Below are 27,429 nucleotides of genomic sequence, written 5' to 3' on the forward strand. Positions count from 1 at the left end.
CTCTGTGCACACCCTGGCTCCCCCTTCCCCTTCTCCCTCACACGGGCAAGTCATAAACCTTCTTCTACAAGACCCTGTCCTTGGGAGTCACGGCCGCGCCTGACCAACACCTCCTTTCCCTCCATGAATGCCCCTCTGTTGACCAGCACTCCCTCCGTGCTCGATTGTCCACGCGGCATGAATGCCACTCCTTTGATGACCCCTTCCCCCGAGTCCGACTGACCACACATGTCCGAGGCCATCGCCTGAGCCAGAGGATACCATTCACTGCACTTTATTGTATGAAGTCACTCCCCTTCAAAGGACTCACTATTGATCCTGGTCTTCCCACCCCCTGGGCTACGATCAGGCGCACACATCCTAATAATCAGCGGAACATTCAGCTGCGTCATTGCCCCCTCTCCTATCAGCAGGTCAAGGGTCCCTATTGTGAACACATGTGGGGTAGGATTGACATGAGGATTATGGGGTTATCTTTTCTTTTGTTACACAATGTCCTGCTTGTAATGCCAAGTATTTTGCAAGGTATAAAAGACGGAGTCTCAGCTCACTTGTTAGAGCACCTCCCGATGACACCTTGTTTCGTGTCTGAAATGACTGGCTCTCCTCATGAGAATTAAACTCTGTTCTTGATTCCTGCATCCAGCGCCCGTCTCTTTATTTTTGGTAACTATTCAGAATGGAAACTAATAGGCGACTTGTGCCAGCCATCCGGGCATCGATACTAGTATGGAGACGCATATGTCGGCCTCTTTTTCTACACGGAAGCATCTGAGGGGCCTGCTACATGTTGAATGCCAGTGAAAGCACTCATCCAGGAGGTGCCAACACGTTGGAACTCAACCTTCTACATGATTGAGCGTCTGTATGAGCAGTTTACGATACTCGATCAGTATTTCTTAACACTGGGTACAGCTCAGAAGGACCTGAGGCTAGATGCGGCGCAATGGGAGCTAGTTAAAAGCCTGACAGACATGCTTCGTCCTTTTGAGGTCTTCACGCGTGCAGTCAGCAGGAAGGACTGTAATGTGGGAAAAGCTATCCCATTGTTGCGCATGCTGGAGCACCAACTGAAGGCGGTGTCTTCTATGTTTCAAAAAGATGAAGAAAAGCAAGAAGCTTTTGTTTTTGCGGAGAAATTATTACAGTGCCTACTTGGCGAACGTCTTCAAATGATCCACTCCGAAAAGCATTACATTTGTGCTACTATTCTGGATCCACGCTACAAAAAGGCACTGGCAGGCAGAGCATTCTTTGCTTTTGGTGACGCAGAAGTTAAAAAGTACAAACATTGGCTAGCTGTGTCAGCCATGAGGTTTGAAAGAGAACAGCAGAAAATTGAAGGAAAAGGCAGTATATCAGCATCAGAAGGCCATCCCAAGTCAAAAGAATCCACGTCTGTACCTGTGGCTGTGGCAGAAGTGACCTCTCAGTCGTTAAAGACACCGGCAACTGGATCATCTGCACCAGACACAACAGTAACATTGGGTGAAGAAGAAGATTGGCTAACTCAGCTTGGGTTTGCTTCCCAAAGGTCCCAGCAAAAAGTAAGCAAAGTGGAGGAACCGTGGAGAACCTTGAGTCAATGATGCAGGACTATCTGAATGACTCAACAGAGGTATATGTTAATGCTGACCCATTGGCGTATTGGCATGGGAAAAAAGAATTGTGGCCAGAGATCTCCAACCTAGCTATAAACTACTTGTCTTGCCCACTCGCAAGCGTGTCTTCTGAACGTGTTTTCAGTGCTGCTGGTGGCATTGTAACTTGCAAAAGGACCCGCCTCTCGCCCCAAAATGTGGAGAGGTTAACAATGATCAAGATGAATCAGCACCTCATACCACCAGATTGCAAAGTACGAGAATACACGCTGGAAGAAGACGAGGAGGACAGCAACTTAGATGAGGGAATTTCTTCTCTGTTAGGTGACCTACTCCCGCCTGAATTCGCAGAGTATGAGGACGAACTCTTATTCCCTGACACCGAGCCCTGAAAATGAGCCAATGAATCAATAACTTTCTTTTTCGTCCTTATTCACTTTTATTCCTGTGTGTCTGTCTTTCTTTGTTTTGCACAGTTAATATAATTAAAACTTTAATCACCTAATCACAAAAACAAGCCCATCAGCAGAACTGTCTTCACTTATTTGCTTATTGATTTGAAGGTGCCGCAGTCTGCATTCCTCAGGTTCACAAGTTCACAAGAACATGCTCTTCTATCCTCCTCCTCCAGACTGCTATTTCCCGCAAAGCAGAGATCTGGATTACGCCCAATGAAGAAAGGCTCTGCACTTGTGGGGGTGTTCTACTTCTTTGAGGGTGAGTTGGCGGGTCTTGGGGCATTGCTGAGAAGGTCTAATACCGGATAAAACTGGTTTGGACAAAAACAGACTTAAAAACGTTTTTGCCTTTTTGCTCACTATCATGTTTTCTGGGGCCTGTTTTGGGGGAATCCTCGTGTTTCCGGGTGGGTTTCAGGGTCTGGGAGAACTGCTGGCACAGTCTAATGTTGATTGCATTTGTTTTCTTGGACATCCATGGTGGAAAAGTGGAGTCATGACCTAGCTGCACAGCGCGTTTGGACAGAAGGCCGAAAAATATTGTAAGTATGAGATTTCCCATTTATGCTTTTTGGCTGTTTGGGGGTGTTGTGCTTTTTTTTCGGGTGGGTTGGCGGGTCTTGGGGCATTGCTGGGAAGGTCTAATACCGGATAAAACCACTTTGGACCAAATCAGAGGCGAAATGTTTTTTGCGTTTTTGCTGACTTGCTTGTCTTTGAGGTGCTCTTTGGGGGGGTTCCGGGTGTTTTTGGGTGGGTTTTGGGGTCTGGGAGCACTGCTGGAACAGTCCAATTTTGATTGCATTTGCTTTTCAGGAAATCCATGATGGAAAACGGGAGTTATGGCCTAGCTGCACAGCGCGTTTGGACAGAAGGCCGACAAATATTGTAAGTATGAGATTTTCCATTTTTGCTTTTTGGCTGTTTGGGGGTGTTGTGCTTTTTTGCGGGTGGGTTGGTGGGTCTTGGGGCATTGCTGGGAAGGTCTAATACCGGATAAAACTGGTTTGGACAAAATCAGAGTTGAAAACGTTTTTGCTTTTTGCTCACTATCATGGTTTCGGGGGCCTGTTTGGGGGGCTTCCTGGTGTTTGTGGGTGGGTTTCGGGGTCTGGGAGCACTGCTGGGTATGGATACTTTTGATTGCAAGAGGTTTGAAGCAAATCCATGGTGGCAGAGGGGAGTTAGGGCCTAGCTGCAGAGCACGCGCGGAGTGATTTTGGAAATTGCCCTGGAAATGACTAAGTCCCCATTTTTGTACATTTGCTTTTTGGCTGTTTGGGGGTCTTCTACTTGTTTTTGCCTGGGTTGACGGCTCTGTGGCCATTGCTGGGAAGGTCTAATACCAGATAAAACTGATTTGGACCAAATCCATGAGGAAAAAGTTTTTGCTTTTTCTGAAATTTCGCTCAATTTAGCGTTTTCGGGGGCCTGTTTGGGGGGCTTCCTGGTGTTTGTGGGTGGGTTTCGGGGTCTGGGAGCACTGCTGGGTATGGATACTTTTGATTGCAAGAGGTTTGAAGCAAATCCATGGTGGCAGAGGGGAGTTAGGGCCTAGCTGCAGAGCACGCGTGGAGTGATTTTGGAAATTGCCCTGGAAATGACTAAGTCCCCATTTTTGTACTTTTGCTTTTTGGCTGTTTGGGAGTCTTCTACTTGTTTTCGCCTGGGTTGACAGCTCTGTGGCCATTACTGGGAAGGTCTAATACCGGATAAAACTGGTTTGGACCAAATCCATGAGGAAAAAGTTTTTGCTTTTTATGAAAATTTGCTCAATTTAGCATTTTCGGGGCCTGTTTGGGGGCTTCCTGGTGTTTGGGAGTGGGTTTCGGGGTCTGGGAGCACTGCTGGGTATGGATACTTTTGATTGCAAGAGGTTTGAAGCAAATCCATGGTGGCAGAGGGGAGTTAGGGCCTAGCTGCAGAGCACGCGCGAAGTGATTTTGGAAATTGCCCTGGAAATGACTAAGTCCCCATTTTTGTACTTTTGCTTTTTGGCTGTTTGGGGGTCTTCTACTTGTTTTCGCCTGGGTTGACGGCTCTGTGGCCATTGCTGGGAAGGTCTAATACCGGATAAAACTGGTTTGGACCAAATCGGAGGCGAAATGTTTTTTGCGTTTTTGCTGATTTGCTTGTCTTTGAGGTGCTCTTTGGGGGGTTCCGGGTGTTTGTGGGTGGGTTTTGGGGTCTGGGAGCACTGCTGGAACAGTCTAATTTTGATTGCATTTGCTTTTCAGGAAATCCATGGAGGAAAATGGGAGTTATGGCCTAGCTGCACAGCGCGTTTGGACAGAAGGCCGAAAAATATTGTAAGTATGAGATTTTCCATTTTTGCTTTTTGGCTGTTTGGGGGTGTTGTGATTTTTTGCGGGTGGGTTGGCAGGTCTTGGGGCATTGCTGGGAAGGTCTAATACCGGATAAAACTGGTCTGGAGAAAATCCATGCGGAAAAGCCTTCTGGCTGATTTTTTATTTGTAACTTAGTGTTCGTTAGGGTTAGCATTAGCAGCAGGATTGCATGTGTTTCGGGGTGTTCTAGATTTTTGCAACTGAGTTCTGGGGTCTTAGAGCACTCGTGGGAATGTGTAATTTTGGTTGTAAGTGATTTGAAGAAAATCCATGGTGGGAAAGGGGGGATTTGGCATAGTTAAAGAACGCGTTTGCCACTATTCTTAACTTAGGGCTTGTTAGGGCTAGCAGTATTTGTATTGCATGTGTTTGGGTGGGAGGCTGTGGGGGGGTTTGCGAGTCTTGGAGCGATGCTGGGTATGGATACTTTTGCTTGCTTGCAAGTGGTTTGAATACAATCCACGGTGGGTAAGGGGATTTGGGCCTACTTTTACTTTCAAAGTACGTTTTGTCACCAGTTTTCTACTAGGCCTCGTTTTTTGAGATCTGATTGGGGGTCTTCAACATTTTTGCGACTGGCTTTAGTAAGGGTCTGAGTGTGAGCACTGCTGGGAAGATCTCATTTTGTTCTAAAACACAGTTTACAGTACACCTAGCTTGAGAGGAAAGATCTGCTAAATTAGTTTGCCTATACTTATTTATCCTTCAAAAGGAGACTCAGACAGAGTACGCACTTTCAAAAATATTGTACTGTCTATTAGGAAACTCAAAGCGGGACTTTTTGCACTACACAGCGTACATACCTTATATTTATTTGTCAGTGGTGTTCTAATATCACTTCCTGTTTTTCCATCAATACTTACAGGCCGGGTTTCAGTCTGTGCAATGGGAAAAAAAGGATGAAGTCAGGCTTCACATTAGCGAGCCGCAATTCAGCATCCGCCAGGCAGGCAGTGGACAGGGTGTCTTCTGTTTACCAACATTGATGGACGGAGCGTCAGCTGGAATGGAGGAGTCCTGCTAATAAGAGGAATGGTTTGATGCATGCAACTTACCAAATTCAACAGGACAACTACAACAACATACAGATACAGTATCCGTTCTTTTCTAATTATCTTTTAAGTAATGTTATTGCTGTGAACTTCTATGAGTGTGACTCGGCATTTCTTGGATCTTTGCTTTTAAATTCATCCCTACAGCCATTCTATAGGTTTTACTTCTGCTATTTTTTAAACCAAATTTAATGTAAGAAGTGTTTCTCTGAGTGCAAAGATAGGCAAGTGAAAACGCTGCAGCCCTGTACTGTCGCATTCTGTCATTCACGATTGTCGAAAGTACTACTTACTTTTCAGTAACCATGCATGCAGTAGTGCATGCACTTCCTTTATGTCACTTAAAAGATTTATGGTTAGCTTTGTACCCAAAGATTTCTTTATCCTCAAATATTGTTTTCCTTCTCTCAACAAAACTTTCCCAAAATCCCCCATTCCCCTCCATTTTCCAAACCCTAACCCTCTTTCCCCGGGCTTTGTGGTTCTGATTGATGTGTGACTAAATGACAGCAATAATTCCACACACTTGCTGGGGAGGATAAGGTCATAGCAACAGGCTGGTGAAGGAATCCGAGGATATATTCTATTCTTACTCAGCTTGACACTCAGTCACTATTGGCATAGGAAAGCAGATTTTCATGTGCGCCATCAACTTGATAGGTCATCAAGATTAGAACATCCTCCTCCAAGACGTGGCAAATTATTACGCTGCTGTGTCCTTCACCTTCGGTACTATTTCTTGTAGTAGTAGCCAATGTCAAAGAAATTCAACTCAAGTACTAGTTATACTTTCAATACTTTACCATTTGTTAGGCTACATTGTGGCACTGTTCTAGTGTACTGTCATCTGCTATAACCGTTCTAATGCTACGGTAAGGACAAAAAAAGTTTTATTTTCTTTTTTTTCAGATACTGCAACTGCCACTGTGTAACACCACTAGTACCAACGCAATGATGACATTTCATCCGCCCAGGATTGCCAACCTTAATCGCCATTTGCCGTGCAGCCAACCCTGTGCCTAGCCCTATTTCCAAACACAAATTACAGGTAAGATAAGCGTTTGGGAGGAGGAAGTATAATGGAGTATTAGGAGAGACGAGAGACTGACGCTAGTACTAGTAAAGTCCTAGGACTATTGAATTCACTTACTCTGTGAGAGGCACTTAGTTTTGAAAACATTTGGGCAATAAATTACACAACTTGAATCAAGATGCCACTTAAGTTTCACGAAAACAAAGTTACTGTTAAACCCCCACCCACCAGCCTCAAAAGCAGTAAAAAAAACACGTATGCTAAGATAAAGTTTAAAGTATATTTAGATCCCTGACAAAAATAATCTCCCACAAGACCCAACCCATCCCCACTCCCTAACCCCAACGAATGTCCGTGAAAAGTCCAAAATAGTGAAAAAACCAACTCCCGATTCCCACCCCCCAGCAGTCTTTAAAAAAGGGGCAAGGGACAGTCTCCTCCTACTGCTGGCTGCTGCTGTTGACTTTCCGGGCCATGTCGGAATACTCCTTGCGGAGGGTCTCGAGCAGGGTTTTTGTGTTGAGCAGCTCCTGCTCGAGGTAGGAAACCCTCAGGGAAAGGCGGTGCATCCGTTTTTTGCAACTGCTGCGGGGGGCAGCAGATTTCTTTGCTGCTCGGCGGTGGCGGGTGGCTGCGGCAGCGGTACCCCGGCTCCGTACCGCTGGAGACCTGCTGCACTGATTGGGTGACCCAGGGAGCGCGGAGGAGGATGCAGCTGTGCCGGTAAATGTTGTTGTAGACTGCGTGTCCCCCTAGTCCTGGGCCACCAGCCGCCGATATTCAGCGACAGTGGCCTCCAGCCTCTGTTGCCTGGCCCGTCTAGCCAGCTCCTTCTGGGTTGGTTTGGAATGAGCATCTATATGAAGAAAGAAAGACATAGTCTGTAACCAATGCTCTTTAAGATTAACACAAAATGATTCAGCAGAAAGTTGTGTCACAGTAGAACTAGCAACTTGCAAGTGCAGTACATAACTATTGTGGCCAGTGTCTATCTAACCCCCCACTTCTTCACCTTTGCTCTAACATTAGTGGGAGTTTAAGGAATCAATTCTACGAGCACTATGGACTCACTCCATTAGAGTCGACTATGACAGTACACCAGTCTTATTCTTCTTCTTCTCTCTTGTTTAGCAAAATTGGTACGTTAACTTCTGCAAGCCGGCATAATGCCATCGCAGTCAACTTGCACCCGAGAAAAACAGACGCTCGCCATGATGAGTGAGACAGACTTGCGTTTCTGTACCAGTCCAGTACATGCAGGTGGTGATGCTCTTACTTTTCTATTACGGGTTTCTATTAATGGCTACTGCTTAATTAATTTAACTTTCACCCTACAGTGCCAATGAATACTAGAAAAGGAAAATTAAGATAAAAAATCTGATTATCTATCACTGCACATTGTATGTATTTGCTTACATATGGGATGACTTTAGGTGCTTTGCTTTTTATTGAGTGAACAGTGATACATCCACACATGAATGACCGAGTTCTACTAAACTTATTAACAGAGGTAGTGAGTGGCCATCGTAATAGCCAGATATATGCTGTGCTTGCAATACAAACTACTGCTACTATTCATGCTGGTATTCGGACAAAAGTACAACTTCTTTTCCTTGCCTTTCCTACACTGGGACGGACGTGCGGGTGCGGTTTTACATGCTCTTCAAAGTAACACTTAGTTCATCCAGTGACCGTCTACTCTCTCTAGATACACATATGCTATCTAAGAGTCAGATAGTACCATGATCCAGGCATCCATCCATTCAAACTATGGGACAGATTAGGATTGCAGATTTCCCGCATCCTCCGGGCCGGCGGAATCCACAGCCGGCCCGGAGGATGTGGGAAATCCGCAGCGGAGTGAAAAAGACCCCCCGCCAGATTAGGATGGCTGGGGGATCGTTTTTCAGTCCGCAGCTTTTCCGCCGTGGTCGCCTCCCGTCCGCGGCAGAAAAGCACTAACATGGCTGGCGGTGTCTATCAAACACCGCCAGCCATATTAGGATGTCTGGAGGAACATGCCTTTACACGGCGGCATTTCCGACATGCAAAGGCATACAGATTTTTGTTTGGGGGCCCGTTGCGGGCCACCAGAGGTGAAGGGTGGGTGGGGGATGCACATGGGGGGTACCTATGTTACCCCCCTGCATTTGCCTGCACAAAGCGGCAGGCACCGCGCGGTGCCTGCCGATTTGTGCATGCAAATGCACAACTTACATTTTTATCATTGCGGCGGGTGCTGCTTCAAGCAGCTCCCGCCGCAATGATAAAAATACAGGATGTGACCGACAGGGTGGTGGTCACATCCTAATTACCACGGAGGGACCGCCGCTGCCCCTGCGGACGGTCCCTCGTACTCTATGGTGGCGGACGGACTCAGGTCCGTCCGCCATCATAATAGGCCCCTAAATGTCAATCATTCTTCCTCATGTCTCTCATCTGGACAAACCTTACGTTTTCTCACGGGGAGCAGCACACTATGCAGACTGCAATCTCAATAAGTAAGGAATGTAAGAGCTTACCACTGCCCGCCACTACCGTGGCAACCCGCACAGCAGTTCGGTCCGGCACTTCCACCGCCTCCTCCCCAGAGCATTCCTCCCCCACCTCCGTGCTGGGCCCAGCACCAGATGTTCCACCTACAAAGTACATTTAAGAATGTTAGATGTCATAGACATACACCACTCACTAGTGTTTTGTCTAGGAATGAAGAAATGTAAATACAGAAACCAATCTAATAATTTGTGACTGTCTACTCTAAAGTAAAAATGTCCCTTTTTCCAGGGAAGGGTGTTGTCTTGCTGCACTTTTTGGCACAACTGATGAATGCTTGCTTTTTAACACGCACTATTTTTCTCATAACAGACAGAAGCTTCACTTCTAAGAACAAATCATTAGGACGAAGGGACCAACGATTCAGCACCAAAAAGAAAAATGAAAGTTCAAACCAGGTAAGGGCTCGGCTCGCCCACAATAAATGTGTGAAATAAAAAATGACTAAGCACTTTTCCATTTTTAATCAACCGTTTATGTTTTATGACAAGCTTGATTTTAATACATATTTTTACTTTTATTAAAGCTTTAAAACTTAAATAGACTCTGTGGTTTTTGGTGATGAGTGAATGAGCAAAAGGTTTTGCAATTTGCAAGCATGAGTCCGTGCCTCTGACACTTCTGGACTCTGACTCCGTACTCTTGTCCTGCGTTGGATAATCATCATTGGGGATCAATCATCGATGAATTTGGGAGCTAAATGACTCTGCCACACTATCTAGTCAGTAAGGAGATTGGGGGTTCTTCAAAGTCTGATATCACTGAGGTATGTGGAAAGTCTACCTGCGCCTATTATAATTGATAAACAATGCACTATTTAGTGTCCATAGTTCTGTTTGTGCAGATTTGTCCCTGCAACAGTAGTAGAATGGATTGTCCTCCTATCCAAACCAAAAGTAAAGTAGTATCTTATTCTTTCTTGGTGGTCATTCACCTTTTTATTGTTGTTAATTGTCAAAGCATAAACATTTGACTTGAAAAGACATTATGGACAATCCCAGAGGACTGCACTCAGTGCATAGAGCTATTGCTGACTAGAATGGGAGTTTCGTTTTACACCTTTTGCCAAATTTGCAATCTCAGTTAGCTACACAGACAGACTAATAAGAATAATCTAGTAATACCACAGGGAGTCATAGTCGAGGCAGGATAAGAATTTAGATACAGTCTACAAGAAGATCAAAGACGATTTAGAAAAAATCGAATGAGGAACGCTAGGAAAAAATAGGTACTCTACATTAAAATTACAACTTACTGGGGCCAGCAAAGGAGCCCTCGCCTGACCGATCCTGGCCTTGTTCAGCAGCAGCCTCCTCCAATGCTCTCCTGCCCCTGGGGGGAGCTGATGTACAACATGAAAGAAAGAAAGACCAGAAAACATGGAGGATATTTGTCAACCAAATCAAACATTTCAAAAGAACAATAACAAAATATTTTGGCGAAATAGCAAATAGACAAGTATTCCACGGGATATATTGACCTATCTCATGTGGTCTACTACGATATTAGTATTGCTTGATTTGCGGACCGTCGACTTGGAAAGTTATGTAACTCACTAAACAAACTATTAAAAAGGTTTGCCTAGGACTGGCAGGCAGCAGTCCGCAGCACACGAAGTGACAGACAAAGTCCATCGTGATTGCAGATCAGCGACAACACTAAAAACGTTCCTACTACATTAACCAGTCATTATAATACTCAAACTATCAATCCACCACCACTATTTCTTCTTATTGCCAGGTGTACAAAGGAAGGACTGGACTTGAGTCTGTAGGGGCTGATTTAGAATCCCCTTGAGGCTCTTTTGCTCCATTGTAGCGTGAATTTTGTGACGCAGCGGCAGAACAAAAGAGGCGCCATGGTGCGGCGTATATTAACAACGTGACGCATATGGGAGATGCATCACGTTGTAAAGCCCTGCGCCATCAGGGGGCGTACCGGCGCAAGGGAGGGCGTTCCTGCGCAGGAACGCATCCTAAAAGTGGCTGAGGGAAATCTACAAGATTTCAATCAGTCACTTTGAGGACAATGATGCGTGACTCAAACCCTGCGCCTGCTTGAAGCAGACTACGGCTTGACGCATCAATGGGGAGATAGGGCACCCCTGAGCATTGCTGGAGCTGCGCGATCATTGCGACACAACTCCAGCAATGCGCCGCCTTTGCGGCACAGATGCGTAATGCTTCTGTGACGTTTTGGGCCCATGGTGCGCCGCATTGTAAATATGATTTAGAAAAGGGGGTGGTGATGAACAGAGTGTCTGAATTAAGCAGACCACTCTTACCCAGTCCAAAGATCAGGGCTTGATCCATCACCGTTATTTATCTCACTGCCCCATCCCAGCTCAGAACCTGGCTATATGCAAATCAGTCTGTCCCTGGCCCAGTGCATCATGGGAACAGGGCAGACTAAACTACCAAGCCAATTCTTCACCAGAAAGGAAACAAGCTACCGGGGACCGGTTTCTGGCATTTCAGCCGTCTTCGGCCCGGCTTGCTTGAATCCTGATGGAGCAGTGAGAAAGGGACTCATGTCTGAGTATACCCTGCCACACCTATAGTGGCCAAAAACGATTTAGAAAAGGGGGTGGTGATGAACAGAGTGTCTGAATTAAGCAGACCACTCTTACCCAGTCCAAAGATCAGGGCTTGATCCATCACCGTTATTTATCTCACTGCCCCATCCAAGCTCAGAACCTGGCTATATGCAAATCAGTCTGTCCCTGGCCCAGTACATCATGGGAACAGGGCAGACTAAACTACCAAGCCAATTCTTCACCAGAAAGGAAACAAGCTACCGGGGACCGGTTTCTGGCATTTCAGCCGTCTTCGGCCCGGCTTGCTTGAATCCTGATGGAGCAGTGAGAAAGGGACTCATGTCTGAGTATACCCTGCCACACCTATAGTGGCCAAAAACGATTTAGAAAAGGGGGTGGTGATGAACAGGGTGGTGGTGGCGCACAATTACTGGCGCATCCCTGCTACTTTGCAATTAAAAATCTGACCCTTAGTGTCTAGCATTACGCAGTTCTTTAAACTACACTCATACATAATTTCACAGGCCAATGAAATGAACACAAAATCGAAAACAAATAAGCATAGTAGCAACGCTACTGAGAAGGAGAGCAGTGCACATGAAATGCACAGAAGATTTTGAAATATAATTTACCTACAATGTAATCAGCAGCATTATTGCTCTTGGTAAAAAACAAAAATTTGCAATATAATAACGGGGAACATCACTTACAACGCATTTATTACAACGCACTACCATTACAACGCAACCATTACAACGCAAACCATTACAACGCATTGCGCTGGGGGGCGCTCTAGGATAGGGAATATATTTAATTTACTATCCAACACCTTCCCTACTATCCACGGGGACTGGAGTTGGAATAGTAAATTAAATAAATCACTATCCAGCGCTTAAAAGCACTATGCGTTGTAGTGGTATGCGATGTAAAAACCGCGTTGTAACAGCAGGCGTTGTAATAGCCTGCGTTGTAGTGACACCAATCCATAATAACACACAGAGAAGGAGAAAACAGAGTAGTAAAGAAATAGATACTATTACTCACCAAGCCCGGGGATCTCAAGGCCGAGCAGGTCGAGCAGATCGCGTACCCGGTCTAGGAGATCAGTCCAACGGTGGGTGGCCTGGTTGTAGGTGCGCCGGACCCGAGAGTGTTGGTATATGGCCCGGCAAACCTTCTTCCACCGCTTCCGGCGCTCCTGGATCCCGTACCCGCTAGCGATCCTGCCGCCTGCCATGATGGTCCTGGGGAGGCGGCGCTGAACATAAAAAACGAGTGCAGCCACCTCCTCCACGCTGAAGATCTCCCGGGCTGTGACCTGCTCCCCCCTCAAACGCCCGCACGGTAGCGGGGTACGGGGTGCGGGACCCTTCCCCTTCTCAGGATGCTTCCCGGCTCCCTTTACTATGGTCTGGGCAGAAAGGAAGCTAAATAATAAAGAAGAAATAGAATAGGGAAGAAGAAAAGAAAAGAGTTTAAAAAAAGTAGTTTAAAATTAACCAAAAGTAGCAGTAAACACAAAAATATAGAGCTAGAAAAATAGAGGGATAGATAATAAGTTAAATAGATTAAAAAAAAACTTCAAACAAGCAAAGGATGGCAGAGATTCAGAGAGGATACAGAAAGCATGCCCAGAACCATAGCAATGAATGAGAAACAAGATGGCCGCGCCCGTTCACGACCGCGTGGTAAGTTCGCGCGAGATTTTCCTCGCAATCACACGCAAAATTGTACTAGCGAGCCGCAGACTTTGTGAGATTACACATCGCCCCCGGAAACGGAAATACGTCATGCAAACAAGATGGCCACGCCCACGAACGACCGTGAGGGTAACTTCGCGCCGTTGCGCTACAATCGGCTTGCTAAAACGCACAAAACCTTACGAACTAACACGCCGCAAAAAACAAATCGCATATTCGCACGAATTCACGGCTTCAGAATTCGATCTTGCGCGAATTCGCGCCCCGCGAATCCCGCGAAATTGCAGAAAAATGAGTTTTGCAAAACTGAAAGCACTCAGCAGGTGCAAAAGTTCAAACTCATCATTAGTAACCATTCCCTGTAGTGCTTCCTGAGGGGCCCCTCCAGAGTTCAGTTGCCTACTTGCAACTATTCTATGACCCTGCTCTGAACCTCACAGCAGGCTCATAGAATAGCTACAAGTAGGCCACAAAGGTCCTGGGAAAAAAATTGCACTGCAACAGAAAGCAAATTACAGATAAGGAAGCAGGTGCCAGACTGGAAGTTTAAATTCAGTGACACATTAATCAACCCCAAATTAATTCATGTCAGTTGAAGCAGGGCAGGTGTGCTTGCTTTCCCCCCCCATAATCTACAGTGATGAACCAGAGGGTGGGAGTGAATCCAGTAATCTACCAGAGGGTGGCATGGGTGAACCAGAGGGTGGCAGTGGTGAAACAGAGGGTGCTGTGAACCTGTGATGATGAACCAGATGTATAAACAACATAGTCGCGACCATTGTGAGCCAACAAGTAAGTTCACAATTGCAAACTGGTACAAAACCCTTGCGAACTGGCAGAAACCCTTGCGAACACAAAAAAATCCGCAAATTTGCGAGAGTTCGCGGATTTTGCGGATTGCGAATTCGCGAATACGAAAATTCGGGACCGCCAGATTCACAAAATTTGCCCATGCTTAGTGCCACTCCAGTCCTAGTCCCTTGGAAGAAGAGGGCCTAAGGTTCTTGGCCAGCCTATGTGGACCAAGCCGAATGACGCAACCCCTCTGCTGTGTGGCACAAACCTGAGCAAAACCGGCAGATTGCCGCAGCTGGATGGATCAGAACCATCGCTAAGACCTGTATCACAGCCCGTCACTGCATCGGATCCACCACTGCCATTGCATCCTCAGTGCAGGCCCTTGCATCCCACACATCCAGCCTCAATGACGTACTACGCACCACAGCCTTACAGCTCCTCCGAGCCGACTCATTAACCGGAGTGCATGACACATCTTCGACTCCAGATTCCTCTCCCTCTATTGCTGGGGCTACTGTCTGTGTCCTGGAGTCGTAGTGGTAGTATGACATTTTTCTCATCCTTCAGAGGAGAGATGCAAAATTCCCTTGCTCACTTTGCCACTGGACTCAAGCAAGCCGGGCTGAAGACGGCTGGAATGCCAGAAAACGGTCCTCGGAAGCTTGTTTCCGGTCCAGGGAAGACATGGCTTGGCGGTTCGGGCTGGACTGTTCCCATGAGGCACAGGGTCAGACTGATGACTGGTAGAGTGGTGTGGCTCACTGGTTAGAGGCGGCAGACCCGTAAGCAGAGAACGGCCCGGGACCAGGGTTCAATACCTGACGCGGCAGGGTCGTGGACCAGGGTCAAACGGACTCGATAATTCCCGCCTCAGTGCCTACTCTAACCAGGGAACACACTCGGCAACTCTGGGCATTAAGCTTGCCTCATTTCTACAACGGCCCCCCACAGACTCCGGGGATGCCTGGTTTCACCTTGGAGATACCCAGAAAGGGACCATCTCACAGGGAAAACCAGGACGGGTTCCCCAGCGGTCTTCAGCACCAGGATACTCCTTGGAGTCACAGTGCGCTTTACAAGTACACCCACATTTACATTTACATTTACATTTGCATATAGCCATGTCTGAACTGGGGTGGCAGAGTGGGCTAAAGAACGGTGATGGATTAAACCCAGATCTTTTGACTGGGTGTGAGTGTTTGATTGATTCAGATGCTCCGTCCATCACCACCCCCTTTTGTACCGCTTCAGAGGAGAGATGCCTACCAGAGTTACTCAAGTAAATTTCTCCCACCATGTCCTTGGATCCTAAGCTGAAATCTTTGAGGGAGTGCTGTCTTCAGGGGGCTCTATGTGATGACACCTTGTGTAATTCCATAGGGAAGGTAAGATTGTTGAAAGAAAGGCGAGTAGGATCCATTTTGGATATCTACTCATAAAGCATTATACATGATGGAAGCTAAGGCACAGTCTCAGCCAGCTGCCAAAGTGTGTAGCTGACATGCCTAGCCTCCGGGTTTAGAATCAAACAGTAAGTCTTGGGTAGATGGAAAAGAAACTACTTTAGTTTTACAGCTGGTACCTTTTTAACAAAGGTCAGCTGATTATCTCATCATGAGCACCATCATTTGGGCAGGGCCTAAAAGACTGGTTCCGAGCTTGAAGGAGAAATGCGATCATGGTGCAAGCAGGAACTTGAACAGGGATTAGGATGACAGTTGCCATAATCCCCAGTCCTCCGCAGTGTTCCCCTTGCAGGTTTCAGTAGGTCAGACCTGTCAAAATTTAATGGGGATTACACCCCAAAAAGGCAAAGCATGGTTGCTTTACATGCTGATTACGCATGTTGTGCCTAATGCCTCTGAGTCAAAGTTCTGAACTCGAGTAGACAAACATGTCAACTCAAATCGAAGCGATTCAAATTGAGAACTTTAAATCGAAGGCATTTACTACACCTAGTAAATCACTCAACCTAAGGTAACAGTATTGATTAAGTACATTAAATACCACCTGTATCCTGGCCTACTCATAATCATAATTAGGTAATTCGTGGGAACTCTTCTCTGCCAAGATTGATCAGATCACTGAAGCGGATGAGAATATGGAATACTGAACTGATGGAGTTTAGTTCAATTGAGATCTGGGTAACTGTAGTTAAAGAGAATTGATTTAGGGTGTGTTCACGTATGGACAATATATGCCTCACTAAAGAACATACATTAATGTGAACATTAAAAAATTAAAAAGACAAAGGTAGGAAAAGAACTCTATGAATTTAATGGCCGCAGACTCAAGGATGAACAAGGCCCTGTATCTATAACACGAGTAGACAGTAGAAAGGGTGACTGGGCTAAGAGTGCTGCTGGTGAGTGAGCACTGTAGTTGACTGATATGGGGCAGAGGCAGCGGGGGTCAGGCAAGCTTTCCTGAAGCAATGCTGCTGTGCACACTCCATATAATATTGGAAGAGATGACTGTGGGCAACGGTATAAATGCTCATCCCACCAAATCCTGATTTTTAAATGTGGGCAGCTCATGGTCCCTGTGGGCAATCTGGAACTAGTAGATTCTGCAGTACGCAAAGCTCAGCAATGCAGGCCTGCTGCACTCCCACTTGTACTGAGAGAAATGCTGGTCATATCTACAGCCATGAAACTACAGCGCTGTAAAATAGCTACGAAGCAACCTATGGGCAAGAATCGAAACCCCTAAATAAATAAATAAATATATTTATGTGACAATTTGCATACTTTATTCCAGTGGTCATGAAACATGTTGTGCAATTTCCTTCCATGTCACACTTCAGCAGAAAATGTTAGACCAACAATGCTGGAATGCCTGTAGCCGTATCAATATAAGTTCCTCAAAAGGACTACAGAGTAGTCTAAGGCCCTCATTAGGATGTTGGTTGGAGTTGCCTCAGATGGAAGAAGTAACCACCTGATCATAGGCCGGCGGTTCCTACCGCACAATTAGAATGCGACCGCACATGGTGCCATCGCAAACTTCCATTTTGCAGTGGGAGCTTGTGCGGCGGGCCAAAACCGCCTGCAGCACAAGCTCTTTTCAACATCCCTGCGCCATGTGGCAGGCACCCCACGGTGCCTGCCACATGGTGCATGAATGTTAAAGGAGGCACACAGTCAAATGCGGAGAGCCAGGCAGAAAGGGGGCTTCGCTAGGGGCCCCCAAAGTCAGTTTCCAACAGCCAATCCATGTTGTAAAGGCCGACATGGATTGGTTGGTGAAAACCAATATAATCCCAACAACAGCGGGCTTTACAACTGGCCGAAGGGTTCTTTGTGCTCATTGGAGCTGCGATGGATTGCCCAGCCAGTTTAAACTCCAACTGCTGTCATCATAATATGCAGGTTGGACTTTAAACCTACTATGTAAGTAGGAAAGCCTCTGACCACCAGTCGTAGGCTTTCTGACCGACACCGTAATTAGGCCATAAATGTAAAATACTTTTTTCTTATTCCTCTCTCTCTTGCATCCTCTTTGTTCTCATTCTCTTGTTCATTGATACACTTGTCTTTTCTCTCACCTCTTTTTTCCTCTTGCCTGTTTTTGTTCTCTTTCACCAGCTGTTTCCTCTCTCGCCTTTTACTTCTATCACTGTTGATATTCCTGGACTGTCTTTATTTTCCTTCTATTTTATTCATCATTATCCTCTTTAGGATAGTTTGCCCTTTGTTGTTCCCCTAATTCCTTTAGGGCCAGATGTACAACCTTTTTTCGCGGTTGCAAACAGCAGGTAGGTCAGTTTGGGACCGGCAAAAAAAAGAGTACTGGCATGTACAAACGCTATTTTGCGGGTCACTGACTTGCAAAATAGCATTTGCGACTCGCGCTATTAGGAAGGGGAGTCCCTTCCTAATAGCGAGTTGCAATACCATGTACCATTGTTTTGCAATCGTGTTTGCTGCCGAAAACCAATCGCAGTTTACCACCTACTTCAAGTAGGTGGTAAACCCCTCGCAAAAGGGAAGGGGTCTCCAGAGGACCCCTTCCCCTATGTGAGTGTGTGCGAAAATATTTTTTAAGAGGAGGCAGTGGTCCCATGGACCACTGCCTGCCCTTCAAAAATAAAACTGAAAAGTTTAATTTTTCTTTTTTAAAAGCATCCTGTTTTCCTTTAAGGAAAACCGGCTGCATTAAAATAAAAGAAACTGCTTTATTGAAAAAGTAGTCAAAGACATGGCGGTCTGCTGACACCAGCAGGCCACCATCCCTGGGAGTGCTAGCCATTCCCAATGGGGATGCAAATTGCGCTTGCTTCGTGAATAGTAATGAGGCCGGCAATTTGCGACCCCAATGGGAATCGCAAATAGTGTCTGAGACACTGTTGTGCATTCACTTTTGCGAGTCGCAATTCAACACAATTTGCAACTCACAAAAGTGAATTGCCGTGTATCTGCCCCTAAGTCTTCATTAACTTTATTTTCATCAGTATTCAACTCTTTCCTCTCCCTCTTTTTCAATCAGACACTTTTCTTTAAGCCTTCCTTTCCTCTCACCTTCTTTTGTTTTCTCTCGCTTCCTCTCCACCTTTCCTACCCATTCCTCCACATTCCTGTGTTGCATTCCATCACTGAATGTTTGCTAGGCTCTCTGTTTCCTGGTCATTGTCTAACTCCCCCATATTAGCCACTGTTGTATCCCCATCTGCATTCCACTTCTTTGTCTACCATGTATCTATAGGCCAGTTATTGCCTTTCTGCTTTCCTACTCAATTAGTTAACCCCTTAATTAAAAATGACTAGGTGTTGTTGATGGTAGTTCATCCTCTTGTTGTTACCTGTTCTCCCAAAGTAGCTGAGAAATGAAATATGCTAAGGCTAGCTTCACTAAGATGTTCCCCTTATATTGCTCGCACAATTGGCATCCATGCATTCTGCAGCATGCATAGAAAGAGGAAAATGCCACCAATGATTGTTTTTGTGCAGGAAGATGTCCCTTCCTGCACAAACACAATCATTCTTTCAATGCAAGCGCCTTTGCAACATGGCTCAAGGGTGCCTGTGCTGGTGCATGGCATCCAGTTGTGCACCAGCGCAGGGGAAACACATGGATGTGTCGTATGGTTGTTAATATGACATCCCTGTGCTTTTTAAATGACACAGCTCAGTGCAGCAAAATAGCTTGCAGCACTGCGCTGCGGCAATTGTTTGTAAGTGAGGCCCCCCATGGGGTGGCCTAGGATTCTGATGCATTGCCAGTTTTACAAAACTTTGTAAGTCTGGGAATGTAAAGAGAAAGAGAAAGAGAAAAGAGAAAGGGAATGTACCCACTTGAACTGTATTTCTTCTGTGAAGTTTTTCATATGGTCACATTTATTAAATTATTTTCATATCTTTTTTCAAAATAATTCATTTACAAATGGAAAAATAGTATGCACAGTCTATGAATTATTTCACACAGTGGTATGAAAGAAATAGTTGTCTGCTGTAATGTTTTGGGCTGGGATCTTTTGTCTAATAAGGGGTCAACGTACGTTTCGGCGTGGACATAAAACCTATCACCTTCTTCAGGCCCACACAACAATAATACAGTCACTTGCAGAGGTGGGTATGGAGGGAAGAATAACTATAGTCACAGCGACGCACCCTAGCACTAGGTACGAGTGTTTCTATATATCATGTCCAGACTCAGGGAGGCAACTTCTCACTATTGTTTAAATTTAATGTGATGGTTCCCTATGATGCGTCACTACGCAGTAGTTCCTTAGTCGGGTTTTACATAAATTATGGTCATGTGTATATATGGATGTCAAGATTCTTGCAATTTCAATTTAGATGTAAAGGATCCCGGTTCAAATAAAGAGTGCCCTATTGGCATATGTGGGGAGACGTCTCTCTCCTCCGACGAGGGTCCGCAATAGATTATCTCGGCCAACTGGGAATGTGTCAGGCTTGATGAATGTTGCGTGGGAACACCCACAGCAACACCCATCGGACACCCCTTTAACGCAGAGTAATGCATGAAAGGGGTCCATATTTACAAGGCCATGAAAAGTCATGCAGGGTGACTTTATGTGGGCTTGTAAATATGAGCAGGCACACTGCGCCGCTGGTGCATCAAAAAAAGTGACACACCGCGGCGCAATGCCTTTTTAAATTAGGCCCTATCTTTGTCATAATGGGAGCCATCAATCTGAAGATGTAGAAGCTAAGAACTGGTTGTTGTGGGATCCAGTGGTGGCTGCCACTCTGTAGCAAGTGCCCATGTTCACTTCTATTAAAGCTCTTACTCCTTCGATTCCTTCTCCGATAGGTCATCAACTGGGCTGGATTGTCATTTATATTTCCGTGTCCTTAGTTAATTTGATTCACAAAACAATGCTTTGAAGATGCACTGAATGGAAACCAGAAATCTCACGTTTTCTCTCTCCTAATATGTATTCACTTGCATCATTGACCTGTGACATGTCTCTGTATAGAGTGTAAGGCGCACAGCAAAAGGACTGCCTTACTGTGTGGATGATTTTTCATCACCTATGAGTTGAATAAATGGAATGAATGTCCAGAGGCAGTGGTCTATGGGATCTATTCTCACACTGTTCTATTACAAGCTTGAAACCAAGGTTTAACAGCTTTGTATGTCTGCCTACCAATCCAGGTCCGGAGGTGGAGTTACGGATTGCAACATTAGGTCAGGGTGTGAAATAAGTGGGCTGACAATAAATGAAGATGTTCTTCAGTGTCACCTCAACCACAGTCATTCAGTAACTGTCAACAGCTCTCTTGTACCTCAACAGTCAGCATTCCATTACAGCTTGGAATGCCTTTCAACACTGAGTAAACAGACATGAGTGGCACACACCATTATGTGAACACGTAACCCACAAATCTTCCCCATTATTAAAAATGAAAACACAACATTTTGCGGAGGAAAATCGTAGTTAGTCATGGTAGTTATAAATGAATATGTATAACAAAATGAATATTTAAAAATCCGCTCAAGATAGGTAACAGATGCTTTAGTGCTCAATTATTTTCTCACAAACACCAATCATCCCGAGTTGAGACATTTATGCAACCTTTCTTCTAGTACATCAAACTTGGATTTATTTGATTAAACATTTTAAAGGGTGTTTTACCAGTGGTTTAATGTGGTGTCAGTCTATAAACGTCACTTCTTCTTGTTATTTCGGTTTTCCAATCAAGCCCAGCTGTCCCTTCACAGTACAATTGAGCCTCACAACCATGCCATTGCATTCAGAATGACATACTGCTCTTTTTTGTGCTTGGTCCCCTTAGCTATACAACAACTTTTCAAATTACTTAGCAAAATATTGAACCTTTCTACAGACAATGTCTTGCATAAAGTGTATGACACTTTTTGAAGAAATCTCCCAAACCCACTTGATTTCTGGCCACCTCGAGAATAAATCTCCCATGACGAACATGCAGGAAACTGTCGTTTCACGCTTAATGTACCTATTAAGTCAAGATGAACATCTTGCCATGGGTAATCTGGTAACTTTCTGCAACAAATGGGCAGGGTGAAGGTTTATAAGGTTTTGTGGCTTCTGACAAACTGAAAGCATTTTCTCACACCTCTTTCAACTTCCATATCCACTTCAGGCCACCAAAAATCTGATCTGATCTCTATTTCATTTTGACCATACCAAGTTGACAATCGTGAGACAAACTGAAAACAGGACTCAGAACTCCTTTCAGAGGGCCACAAGGCATGCAGGGGCTACTGGGCTCAACCATGGTTGTTTAGGCCTTTTACTCCTTATGTCACGAAGCCCACCCTACTATGGATTTTACTCAAGTGGGCCAAGTACTCTTCTTAACTTGACTCTCAGTGGTAGCTGAAGTCGAGTAGTCAGGTTTCTCTTGGGGGGCATGTACTAGAGGTCAGTGGACATGACCCAAAACTCAAAGTGCAAACAGCATGAAAAATAAATCAATGTCCAGCCAAATACGTGCTACAATAAGGAAAAGTAGTAGTTTATTTCTAATTCTACAAATACAAAGAGATATGACATTCAAATTCAATAGTACAATCTGCCTTGAAATGGAGGCTCAAGTAGTTTTCAGATGAATCCCTGTCCCACCCTCCTTCATATTACTTGTTCTGGGTTATTCCTCATTCACTGGTGGCTGCATCAAGGAATACAAACTAGGCCATACTTAAGAGTTCTCCCTTCTGACCTTTTAGGAGCTTAGTCAAAAGTGACTATGGTGCTGCAACACTATTCGTAGCATGTTCCACTGGGGCCCAATTGGCCCAGTTCTTGTTTTTCCTGCTATCAAAACTCAGAAGAGTTCACCGATGCAGTAGGCACCTTCAGACATGCACACAGTGCTCCAAGCTCCAGGGTAGGTGGTCTTGGTTTCTCTGGTGATGTCCCCTCACTCAGCAGGGAGACTAGAGACTTGCCCCCCAGTCCTGGTCTCAGGCAGAAGTCTTGCAGAGTGACCTCTTCTCACACAGCCCATCTAGCTGCTTGGTAGATGATACATTTTTGGGGACTCAACTTTCCCTTCTTATAGTTGTTTTCCAAACACCAAGTCTAATTTAGGGTCTTGGTATTTTTAATTTTGATGTTGGGATCCTGCTTCTTTTGAAGTGGGCACTTCTCCTTTTCATCTTTCTTCATGGAAGAGATCTTCCACAGAAGGCACGACTCTGAAGCTTATTGTCCACAACATAGTTCATGGGAGTGACCAGAGTTCACATCTGGATGTCAGCCACAGTGATATGTTCATCAAAGGGTTGATCCCAGACTTCCAGCCCTACTCTTTATGATTCTCCTATCCGTTCCATCGACCTTCCTGAAATTTTTTCAGGCCCCTTCCTTGTGATCTATCACTGAATCAAAGAGAAGTCCTTTGAGATGTAAAGGGAGTCTATTCCTTACCTCCAGCATCTTCCCACCCAGCTTACAGGAGTGCCATAATACATAATTATGCCTGGAGGGATTCCTCTCCTCCTCATGTCTTTATCAGGCTGACCTGAGTTTCCCCAAATGAAGCCCAGGGTCCTCAATGCAATGTACCATTGCAAGCACATTTACTCAGTGCACATTCACAGCACACTTTCTGTTCAACACTAATACATCTATGCATTGTACACTTACATGTACATATACACTCAACCTGCACAGACTATTCAGCATTGAAGCTTTTCTATCTTTAACCAGGGTGTGATCTATTAAAACACTCACTATGTGTGCGCTGCATGACTCTTCACCCATTCATGTATTGTACTTCATACATGCACACATGCATCCTGCTCATGCTTTATCCACACATGCACCATGCAGCACTATATCTCTCATATCATGTATTTCTATTGGCATACATACACCCATCAGTACATGTAATAACCACACATGCACTGTACACTAGTGCTCCATCCTTGTACTGTACCTTTCCCAGGCACACATACAACCAACTCAGCGTCACTACTCGTGTACTTACCTGATATAGGCCGAGGGTGAGTTAAGCACACAGCAGTGGACCCTTTAAAAAGGTGAGTGAGCCTGTTCACCTCACTCCTGTCCTATTCACTAATACTGATCACCAAACTGCATGCTGACACCACCGTGCTCACGCTGCTTAACTCCTTCTACCATTATGAGGGTAGCACTTTGAGTACCCCTCCTGGTCCAACAAGACCGCAATCCATGGGACAGACCTTTGTCATGGTGCTGTCACACGATCCGTGTTCGCCTATGACAAAAGTCATCAGCATTAGGGATCCAGAAAACAGGACAGTTGGGCACTCAGGGCAAGGGTACATGTCTTTAGCATGAAGAGGACTTTTCCATCCCAATCAACATAGAGACTTTAAAGGAAGCAAATAAGACCCCTGAAGAGTAAACCATCCTTCATAGATTGTTCATATTTTAAAAAACAATCTGTTTTAATACCATTGCTCACACCAGACTTATTGGGCCACCCAGAACTCAGATGTTTAGCTACCTTCAGTTATATTTCATCTCCATAAATCCTTCTTATACAATCTTGCTCAGAGATGGCACCATTAATGACTACACACACTTTCTTATCATCACACATCCCTTCTAGGTTAACAAGACGAGATTGGCAATTTGCTGCACAGTTTTGTGCTCCTGGTATGTACAGAATGTCATAGGTATATTCCTGTTAATCAATAATCCACTTTTTAGGTCTCGCATGAGACAGCGCGCATGCGATAGACTGTGAGGCTTTTGTAAGGGCTTCCAAAAGGACTTCCAACTCCCACAGTTTTGAATGTGTGTTTTTGTTTAGTGCCCCACATTTGATTGGCCATTTGCATAAGAATTCCACAAAAGAGGGCACGCAAATAGCCAAAGGCTTGGGTATGTCCCGCCTTATCTTTAGATGTACCCTCCCATGGCCTAGGGGTCTTGGGAGCGAGCAGGGTGCCATCTGTTCTGGCAGCTGCATTCCTTACAGCACGCACTCCCGGGCTTGTCTAATGAGCTTTCACTTGTTCTACTGTCTATCCAATCCACGCCAAGTGACATGGGAAACTAGATTCCCTGGAGTGCCAGGCTCTGGGTATAAAGTGGGGCCCCGTGTACAGGGTGGCCTTGCATTGCTCAATGGCTTCTTCCGTGGTCGTTTTAGTTATATGCTGCTTGTCTTGTTGGGGTATTGTTGGTTAGAGAGACTCCTGTTTACAGGTACACACTGGTCTCAAGAATATTGTGTGTTAACAAATGCCGATGTCTTAATATTCAATGTTTTATAGCTAGCTTTGCCTGCATTTAAGAGATGAAGTGTTATATTGGCAAGGGTGATGTAGTAAGCGCTATATAAAACGCAACGTCATGGTGTTATTTTTGTAAGTTTATGTAACGTAGTCATCACTGTCCCCTTCATTCCCGCCCACTGGCTTAGGTACCAGGACGCAACCTATGATCTTAAGCACCGGCTTCTTGTTTCACAGTGTTTCTGGTGCAAAATGTTCTTTTTGAAATGTATACATTTAAATGTTAGAAAGCTGTGAAAAAGGTTAAGGACCTCTTGCTTTTAGGGAGGGTGCTGGGTCATGGTGCTGGGGTCTCACAAGTAAAAGGGAGAAATTAGTGTTTCGTATGCTGACAGTAACCTCCCCCCTCTGAAGGGGAGACCCTGGCTGGAGTATGCCTCGCCTTTCGCTTGGCACGTATTCAGGGTCACAGCATGAGGCAGAAGGCTTCCAGTCACACTACACCAACGCACCCAATTTCAGGATGCCTATGACTGTCTCTGGAATGTGTTTTCTTACTTGTCAGCTTCCTCTAAGCTAAGTTTCACCGGCGGGGGCACCAGATAGAGCACTAAAGTCCCTTCTACTGGTTTTCACACTTGGTGGGTGGTGGAGGGAACCCATTTGAATACTGAGATACGAGGTTTGAGAGGCCATCTGGCTCTGGAGAACCAGTAAGGCCATGACCCCGAGTCTAAGTGCAAAAGCTTACCCACTGTGGTGAAGGTGGACCTTATACTAGTGTCACAGTAGTCTATGACTGAAAGACTGGTAGAGAGGCGTACTGGGCTCATATTTCAAATAGTTGCACGCAGTATAGTATATACCCGTAAACGTTTGCTCCGAATCTTTAGGGGATGTCCCACCACTCTTAAGTGAATGTGGAGTTGCATGCTTTATCAAGCACGTAAATACATAGGGGCCCATACAACACAATACCTTATTATTGTACAGTGTTCTCTCCAAATATTACCACTCAGTGCCACATTACACGCCACATAATTACACTCTACTAAATGCAACAAAAACTCCACATAATACCACTAAGTGCCACATAATTACACACCACATAATTACACTCTACTCAATCCAACATACACTCCAAATAATACCACTCAGTGCCACATAATTACATGCTAGATAATTAATCACTACTCAATGCAACATAAATACACTCCACATAATACTACTCAGTGCCATGTAACAACACACCACATCATTACACTCTACTGAATGCAATATAAATACACTCCATATAATACCACTCAGCACCAAATAAATATACACCACCTAATTACACTCTACTCAATGCAACATAAATACACTCCATATAATACCAATCAGTACTACATAATCACACACCACAGTTACACTCTATTCAATGCAACATAAATACACTCAACACAATACCACTCAGTGCCATGTAATAACACACCACATAATTACACTCTACTCAATGCAAAATAAATACACTCCACATAATAGCACTCAGAGCGACATAATTACACGCCACATACTTACACCTAACTCAATGCAGCATAAAGACACTCTATATAATACCACTCAGTGCCACATAACTACACGCCACATATTTATACTCTACTCAATGCAACATAAATAGACTCAACAGAATACCACTCAGTACCACATAATTACATGCCACATAATTACACTCTATTCAATGCAACATAAATACACTCCACATAATACCACTGTGCCACATAATTGCATTCTACTCAATGGAACATAACTCTACTCCACAAAATATTACTCAGTGCCACATAATTATATGCTATATAATTACACTGCACTCAATGCAACATACACTCCAAATAATACCACTCAGTGCCACATAATTACACACCCCATAATTACACTACTGAATGCAACATACTCTCCACATATTACCACTCAGTGCCACATAATTACACACCACATAAATACACTCTACTATATGCAACAAAATTCACTCAACATAATACCACTCAGTGCCACGTAATAACACGCCACATAATTACACTCTACTCAATGCAATATAAATACACTCCACATAATTATATGCTACATAAATACATTGCACTCAATGCAACACACACTCAAAATAATACCACTCAGTGCCACATAATTGCATGTCACATAATTACACCCTACTGAATACAGCATACACTCCACATAATACCACTCAGTGCCACATATTTACATGCCACATAATTATCCTCTACTCAATGCAACAAAATACACTCTACATAACACCGCTCAGTGCCACATAATTACACACCACATGATTACACTCTACTCAATGCAACATAAATACACTCCACATAATACCACTCAGTACCACATAATTATATGCTACATAATTACACTGCACTCAATGCAACATACACTCCAAATAGTACCACTCAGTGCCACATAGTTACACGCCATATAATTGCACTCTACTGAATACAACATACACTCCACATAATACCACTCAGTGCCACATAATTACATGCCACATAATGACACTACTTAATGCAACATAAATACACTCCACACATTACCACTCAGTGCCTTGTAACAACACACCACATAATTACACTCCACATATTACAACTCAGTGCCACATTATTACACACCACATAAGTACAC

Source organism: Lissotriton vulgaris, chromosome 10 (genome assembly GCF_964263255.1).
Source record: "Lissotriton vulgaris chromosome 10, aLisVul1.2, whole genome shotgun sequence".
In the NCBI taxonomy this organism is placed as follows: domain Eukaryota; kingdom Metazoa; phylum Chordata; class Amphibia; order Caudata; family Salamandridae; genus Lissotriton; species Lissotriton vulgaris.